Source organism: Amblyomma americanum, chromosome 5 (genome assembly GCF_052857255.1).
Source record: "Amblyomma americanum isolate KBUSLIRL-KWMA chromosome 5, ASM5285725v1, whole genome shotgun sequence".
Taxonomy (NCBI): domain Eukaryota; kingdom Metazoa; phylum Arthropoda; class Arachnida; order Ixodida; family Ixodidae; genus Amblyomma; species Amblyomma americanum.
The window spans coordinates 31,826,843-31,834,354 of NC_135501.1; the positions used below are offsets into that span (position 1 = coordinate 31,826,843).

A 7,512-nucleotide genomic window follows, 5' to 3' on the forward strand; every position below is an offset into this window, starting at 1 on the left:
TTGAGGAACTTGAGGCCACATCAAATGCATGGCTGCATGAGCTCAGTTTATGGGTATCAACAAACAAGAAAATATAAGAATGGAAGTAGCAAGATGTATTGGAATGTTATGCCACCTTCAAAATCTTGTCCCTCCCAGGCTCAAAAAGCAGCTGTATTTTTCGCTTGTACACTCACACTTTAATTACGGGGCCTTAATATGGGGAACTGGAATTAAGACTGGTAATGATAGACTATCTGTACTGCAGCGAAGGGCGATTAGAACACTATATAATGAAAATGTACACCCTGTAACCGTAGTGAGAACACAAAATATCCGACCTTTTCACGAAATGTACATACAAGAATTACCTGCGTACATAGTTTCTGAAGTATCAAGCAATAACAGCCGATTTGTTAGTCACTATCTAAATAGAGATACCGGTCACAATTTGCGTAGGACTTTCATTGTCACAGAAAAACCAAGGACAAATTATGCTAATCAGACAATTGATCATCAAATCATGAAATTATGTAATATTTATCCAGACATTCTAGAGATCGCAAAAACATGTAGATGTCTGAGAACTTTCAAACACACAATACAACTTCTGTTCACTTCAAATAGTAGGCCAAACACGTACGATTAATGATTTATAATTGCAAAGTGTTTGTGTTCTGATTTCTATATTTGTGTGCAAAGTGTCAACAATAACATGTTTCTTTTTTTTTCTAATTTGTCACATGCTTCATGCGCATTTTTGTACGGTGATGATTGTTATGTCCAATTGTATTTGTACTGTCTACATGTATTTTGTAACTGCTGCTGTTGCACCCAGTGGGGCCAGGTCCTCGTGAGGAGACTAATTACCTCCTTTTGTCCTGCCCCACGGGCAGTACCATGTATGGCCCATGCAGTAAGTAAATAAATAAAATCAGGGTTCGCACGGGTCCTTGAAAACCTTGAAAACCCTTGAATTTGAAAATGTGATTTTCAAGGCCTTGGAAACCTTGAAATATTTAGTGGTTCCTGAAAAACCCTTGAATTCCGTGGTGATAGTCATTGGCGCAGTTCAGCGATTGCCCGTTGATCAGCTGGCCACCTTGAAAGCGAAGGTAGCCTCCATATCCAAGCCAAGAAAATCCAGTCCGGTTCGGGCGTTCGTCCTCCATGTTGTCGGGTTGTGTTTTTTTGTTCGCTGCGGTCGCGCACTTTTTATAGTTACCGTCCTCATACTGCTTGTTAATCGCTTCCCGTTGGCTTATTCAGAGCACTTGTATTGCGGCACGCGCTGGACGTGGGCGTAATTGTGTGTGCGCACAATGCCCGGGAAATGCAATTTCCAGCGATCGTGGCTTAGCCATGACGAGTACAAAGACTGGATTGCGCCGGACACCACGAGTTCGCATCGTGCTAGATGCAGACCGTGCGGAAAAGTGTTTGACATCTCTTCGATGGGAGAGTCTGCGCTGAAGAGCCACAAGAGGAGTTCGAAACACAGCGCGAACATGAAGAATGCAGCAGGTAGCTCCATGTTGAACTACGTGACATCGCGAGAGTGGGGCGAATCCGTTCGTGTGGTCGAAACGCAGGTCCTCGAATTTGAATGCCGCAAGCAAGGCTCACGATTTAGTGACAGAAGCAGAAATATTGTGGGCTTTGAAAGTTGTCACGTGTCATTACTCGTACAGCTCATCCGCCCACACAAGCGATCTGTTCAAGAGAATGTTTCCCGAAAGCGAAGTGGCGAAGGCCTTCACATGTGGAGAGAAAAAGTGCGCGTACCTGGCGTGTCATGGTCTTGGACCATTCTTTCTATCAACCATTCATCGGGCAGTAGATAAGTGCGACTATTACGTCGTTCTGTTTGATGAATCCGCAAATGATTACCTCCATCAGAAGCAGATGGATATACACGTCAGTTACTGGGATGCATCTCAGAAAATAACAAGGTACTTCACATCCGTTTTTATGGGCCACGCGACTGCAGATGACATCGAGGATAAATTGTTGAAGGCACTGGAGCCATTACCGCTTGTTAAGATCCTACAAGTGTCCATGGACGGACCGAATGACAACATGAAATTTTTCAGAAGCTTTCAGGAGCACCTGCAAAAAAACTATCAAGTACAATGCCTAGATTTACGCACTTGCGGTCTGCACGTTGTGCACAACGGCTACAGGGCGGGTGTAACTGCCAGCAAGTGGGGAGTGGACATTCTGTTGTCTAGACTAAGTGCATTGTTTGAAGATTCCCCGGCGAGGCGAGAAGACTTCGTATCTGTGACTGGTCAGGCTACATTTCCTCTTAAGTACGTCGCCCATCGCTGGGTTGAAAACGTTCCGGTAATTGAACGAGCCCTTTCGCTGTGGCCTGGAGTGAGAATTTACATTGAGTCTACAAGAAAGAAAGAAGTGAACCAGCCGAAATGTGCCTCCTTTCAAAACTTGCTCAGTTTCTCCAGTGACCCACTAGTCCCTGCAAAACTTAACTTTGCCCTTGGGATTGCACTGATTCTGAAACCTTCCTGACGGACTATCAGGCAGACCAACCACTTGTGTTTTTTCTGGCAAGGGACCTCGAAACAATTGTCAGGAAGCTTCTCACAAAGTTTGTGAAGTGTTCAGTTCTCTCTGCGTCAGTTGGGACTACAGGCCTGTTGAAAATCAACATTGAAGACGTGAACAATCACACAGCACTTGAGAAAGTGGACATTGGTTATGCAGCTGAACAAATTTTGAAGAATTCCAAGGTCAGTGCAAAAGATGCGTTTGCTTTTAAAATGGAATGCAAGCAGTTCCTTGTTAGTGTGTGTAAAAAGGTTCTTGAGAAGAGTCCTTTAAGATTCCCTTTGGTCAGAGGCCTTTCCTCAATGGATCCCCGTCAAATGTGCACCAAGCCAGACCAGTGCCTAGCGGGAGTCAAGAATGTTTTGAATGCCCTCATCGCTGCAAAAAGGTTGAGCAATCGCCAACGGGACTCTGTTCTCTCTGAGTACGCCGAAATGCTGCAGATGGAGAAGCATAAGCTGCACTTGTTTGAAAAGAGCTCTGACAGGCTAGACATTTTTTTTTAGGACTCCTAAAGTTCAGTTCATCCTACGCTGAGCTCTGGACAGTAGTCCAACTTTTGCTTGTGCTCAGCCACGGCCAGGCAACTGTGGAAAGGGGGTTTAGTGTCAACCGGCAGGTCTGTGTGGAAAACCTGAAAAGTCTGTCGTATATCTCACAACGCGTTATATGTGACGCCGTTGACAAGGAAGGTGGCATCCTTAACATTCCTGTAACAAAGGAGTTGAGGACCTCCGTTTCAGCTGCAAGGCATCGTTATCAGGCATATCTGGAGGCGCAGAAGAAGGAGCAACTTGAAGAAGCAAAGGAGTCAAAGAGGGGTCTTGTTGAGGAAGAAATTGTTACCTTAAAGCGAAAGAAAGTAAGACTTGAAGCAACCGTTGCTGATCTGACAGCTTCAGCAGACAACTTGGCTGAGAAAGCAGAAGAGACGGGCGACGTCGTGCACATTGTGAAGTCAAATTGCCTTAGGAAAACGGCAAAAATCAAGACTGAAGAACTTCTGAACATCAAGCAAGAAGTAATCACAAAGCTTTAGGAGCACTGGTGCGCAGTCGTAGAGGTAAGCTGGACTGTTTAGGAACATTTTGGGAACAGCATCTTGTCAGATGCATAAGTATCATCGGTGCCTCTATTGTCCTCTCATCGGGAGATGTGTAGGTAGATGTGGTTCTGAGGTATTCTGGTTTGAAATGAATTTCACAAACCTAAACAGCAAAATGGAGAATATCAGTGATAATGAACTGGTTTTCTCCACTGTCTCTACTTTATATATATATTATAACGCATCCATACATCAACAAAAAGCAGACAAGCATCAAGCAGGGCCTCGTAAGATGTCATATTTGCACAGCTTTGGTGTCAAGGAACGCAACCGGTGCTATATTCAAGATGAGCACAGAAGGCACAATCGGCTGGACAGAATTTTCATTTCGGAATCTGAATCTTTCTACAGGAAACCGAAAGAGAAAACGCCAACGCTATTTTATTACTATGCGACTAACGTCTGATTCGAATACAGCAGGATACAACATCCACTGTAAAATACAACATCCACTGTAAAAAGGCAAGCAGAAGACAAGCATGGTGTGGCTGCAAAACCCGTTCCATTTCAACAGTAGGTTCGGCACTTGTTTAGACTCCTTCTTCTGCGGCAGATCCAGTGTCACTGTATCCGCGACGACTGCTGGCCATGGTAATCGATGACTCCTGTGACGGCTCTTGTCGCGTATCAGTCCCTGCTAGTACCACCTGTGGCATCCGGTTGCCCGAAAATGTCTGAATGGAGCCCAGAGGGGCCACAATGTTCCCAGTAATACCGCTTGCTAAAGAGTGAGCAGCGCCCACGACCAGCATTTTCTGCAATGACGAAAGTGCTGCACGAGCATCTGTCTGGTCATTGCAGCCGTTCATGTGCCGGATTGCAGAAAACAGGGACTCCACAGGATCGCTAGAGAATTTTGCTGTTAAAACATAGATGAAGCTGAATCGGATAAGGTGTCGGGTGCACAGAACTGTGGAGATAGTCGTCACCTGCAGCGCTTCGTAGGTTTCAAACGAAGAAGAATGCACTCTTGGGGGGTGCTGCTTTCTTCCATGCCACAAAGAAGGGAAGGAACTCGTTCTCCAGTCAGGACAGCCTGATATAAACATCAATAATGATGCCAAACCATGTGGTCAAAAAATGATAGATACTTGTCATCGTCAGGGGAGCTGAATGGCATCCTGTTTGGATCTCTGCTCACAATGTAAAAGGTCAGGCTTCGTATCATATGAATAGTGAACCACTTGAAAATAAGTTCCATCACTTGTATAGTTGGCAGGCTGTCTTCAAAGCCAATCACCCCAAATCTCTGTCCGTGTTTTTGCAGATACCGAAGGATGGCTGTAACCTGAAAAAAATTGAAAAATATTGTGAGGCATGTTGCAGGGCAGTGCTATTGATTTTCTGTTCTTGTCCTGGTTTTGATACCAATGGTACGTGCTGTGGAGCAAATATGTCAAGAGCCCTCTTGACATTCATTTCCTCGAAAGTCGTAGGGAAGACATGTTTCCACGTGAGGCATCTCACTAACTTGAAGGAAGGTTGCCGTTCAGTGATTTCGAGCAGCATTCTAAGATATTTAGGGCTGTAGTGTTAATCCCCTTTACATTGGGTTCGCTTCAAGGCGAGTAGCTGGTTCTGCAGATTTCTCCTTCACTTGGATAATGATTTTCCTCCTCCTCCTCTGCAGATTTTTGAGAATTTGGCAGTGATCAAACGCCAGGAACAACTTTCGTCTACTGTTCATGGGGTGTCTGCAAACAAGAGGGAAAGCATCAGTGGGCACAAGATAATAAAAAAAAATGCCCTATTTCATTCTTTCGGCTAATGCACACAAAAAAATTATTCGTGGCGATAACATAAATGTGCGTACACACTTATGCGTCCCAGCTTCTGCTTCTACAAATGTATAGTACAGATCTGCGGGAAGCTAAAATTGAACGGTAAATGAATTTGACAAAGACAAATGCCAAAGGCGCTTACGAAACGAGCATATTTGAAACATCTGAATAAAGCGTAGCTCGTCTATTAACGAACGGGTCATCATGCGTGTCATACATAGAATGCCCAATTTTTCCAAATTCTAGCACAACTCCGAAGCCAAGGGTGTTTCCTCTGTAATATCAATGTACATGTCTATGTATACTATAGGTGAAGTGTATAGGAAATGAATAGCACAGAGGTACTTATGGCACCTCCGGGCTTATTTTGCCATCGCCTATAATGGCAAACATCTTGCAGTTGGAGGCATGATTGTTGGCTACTAGGTGCATTACTTGAACCCACCCTCCTCTACGGACTTCATTACTTTCATTGTCAGGTAGTACAGCTCCTCCCCTTTAATCGATTGGGTAAAGTAGTACCCTACTGGTAGACCGAAAAAATGTTACACATGCATGCCAGGTTTGTAGTGTGTAGAGAGGCCGACAAAGACGAAGGCAAGAAGGTGCGTGGCCAGCTCATTCTTGAGACCTACTTCGCTCTTGAGGCCTCCCATTTTGACAAGTCCGTGCACGGCGTCTCCTTGCTGTTCATATCTTGCACACTGCTTTAGTGACATTTCGTCGACTACAAGAGAGCCCATTTTTTCTTTACAGAAGGAATATATTATTGCCTCATAACAAAATATTTAGATGTCGGGGGTAACAGCAAACAAGTGCGTTACGAAAGGCGCGGTTTTTCTGAGCTTACCCGCTCAGCCAGATGCGCAGCTTCCTGGTGCAACCGATACTTCATCAAGGAAGACACTACCTCCCCGCTGCACGGCCCGATGTACCTTTTCAGTGTGGTGCGACTCGGAAGAGTCACGCACCCTGACTCCCGTTTCATTTCATAACCGCATGGTGATTTGGAATGCCATAGTACGGCTCGTCTGACTGTTTCCTCTGGCCAGTGGTGGTGTTTTTCGTTCAGACACTAGAGCTGTTCATTGAGGAAAACGGCTTTTGGGTTATTTTCAAGTGGCATCTCCTGAAAAACAATTTCCGCAGATATTTAGTGTGCCAACCCACACCCTAAGCTAGAAGATTGTGATTTTATTGTAGTTAATAGCACTTGCAGTATTGCAGCGTTAGCAAGCTATGAGCATGTGATGTCTTTGGAAAATCTTTTCTTCAATTCAAAAATGTGTGCCTTGAAGGCATAATGCATTTTTGCAAGTCTCTGCACCTTGTGTTTTAGTGTCTTTGTGGTCGCTGTTGCGAACTGCTTTCTTTTTGGAGGTTAAGTTTGTTTGTGACGAGACTGAGCATTTGATGCTTCTCGGTCTTGAAGTGGTGCCTTTCGGTGTAGAACAAGAGGGCTCTGTTGGAGCAGGCTCATTGCTCGCCTTTGGTGAGGGCGAATTGTGGGCCTCAGATGGTCGTGCTTCCTGTTGCGTCAATGGACGGGGTGAGGACGGTGCGACAGGCTGTGTTCCCTTCCTATGAAACATAAAAGAAAATTGAATTTCAATATCTATGCATTGAATGTGAGGCTTGTGGTCAACTGAAGATGTATTGACATGATTGCATATTGGCTGACATTTCCTTGTTTGGAGCTGGTCTTCCTCACGGCGCACTTATGCAATGCAGTGACACTTTCCTCTTAGGTGGCATCATATCGCCAGAGTCGCGCAGAAACATTGACGGTACTGCTTCAGGTTTGATCCATCGTCGCTTCAAGCCTATAATCATCAGGCTTGAAGTGAAGGCTGCATACTTTTGAGCGGTCACTTGGCTGCCTGAGTTGATTTTCCGGGCCTTACAAAAAGTGAAACCAAGAGATGGATTGACGCACAGCTGTTTTCCGCAGTGCCCATTGCCACGGCTATTTTCTTGCGCGCTCATATTTGGCGCGTATAAGCGAAACAAGTGCCCTTGTATTAAAGCGTAAAGACTGAATTGATACTTTTCTTCATTATATGCTTGTAGAACAGG

At 44.8% G+C, this 7,512-nt stretch overlaps 1 pseudogene; it reads left to right on the forward strand.

The window, feature by feature from the left end:
* Positions 1 to 1,301: 1,301 nt before the first annotated feature.
* On the forward strand, positions 1,302 to 6,149 carry LOC144133779 (uncharacterized; annotated as a pseudogene).
* The last annotated feature ends 1,363 nt before the right edge of the window (positions 6,150 to 7,512 follow it).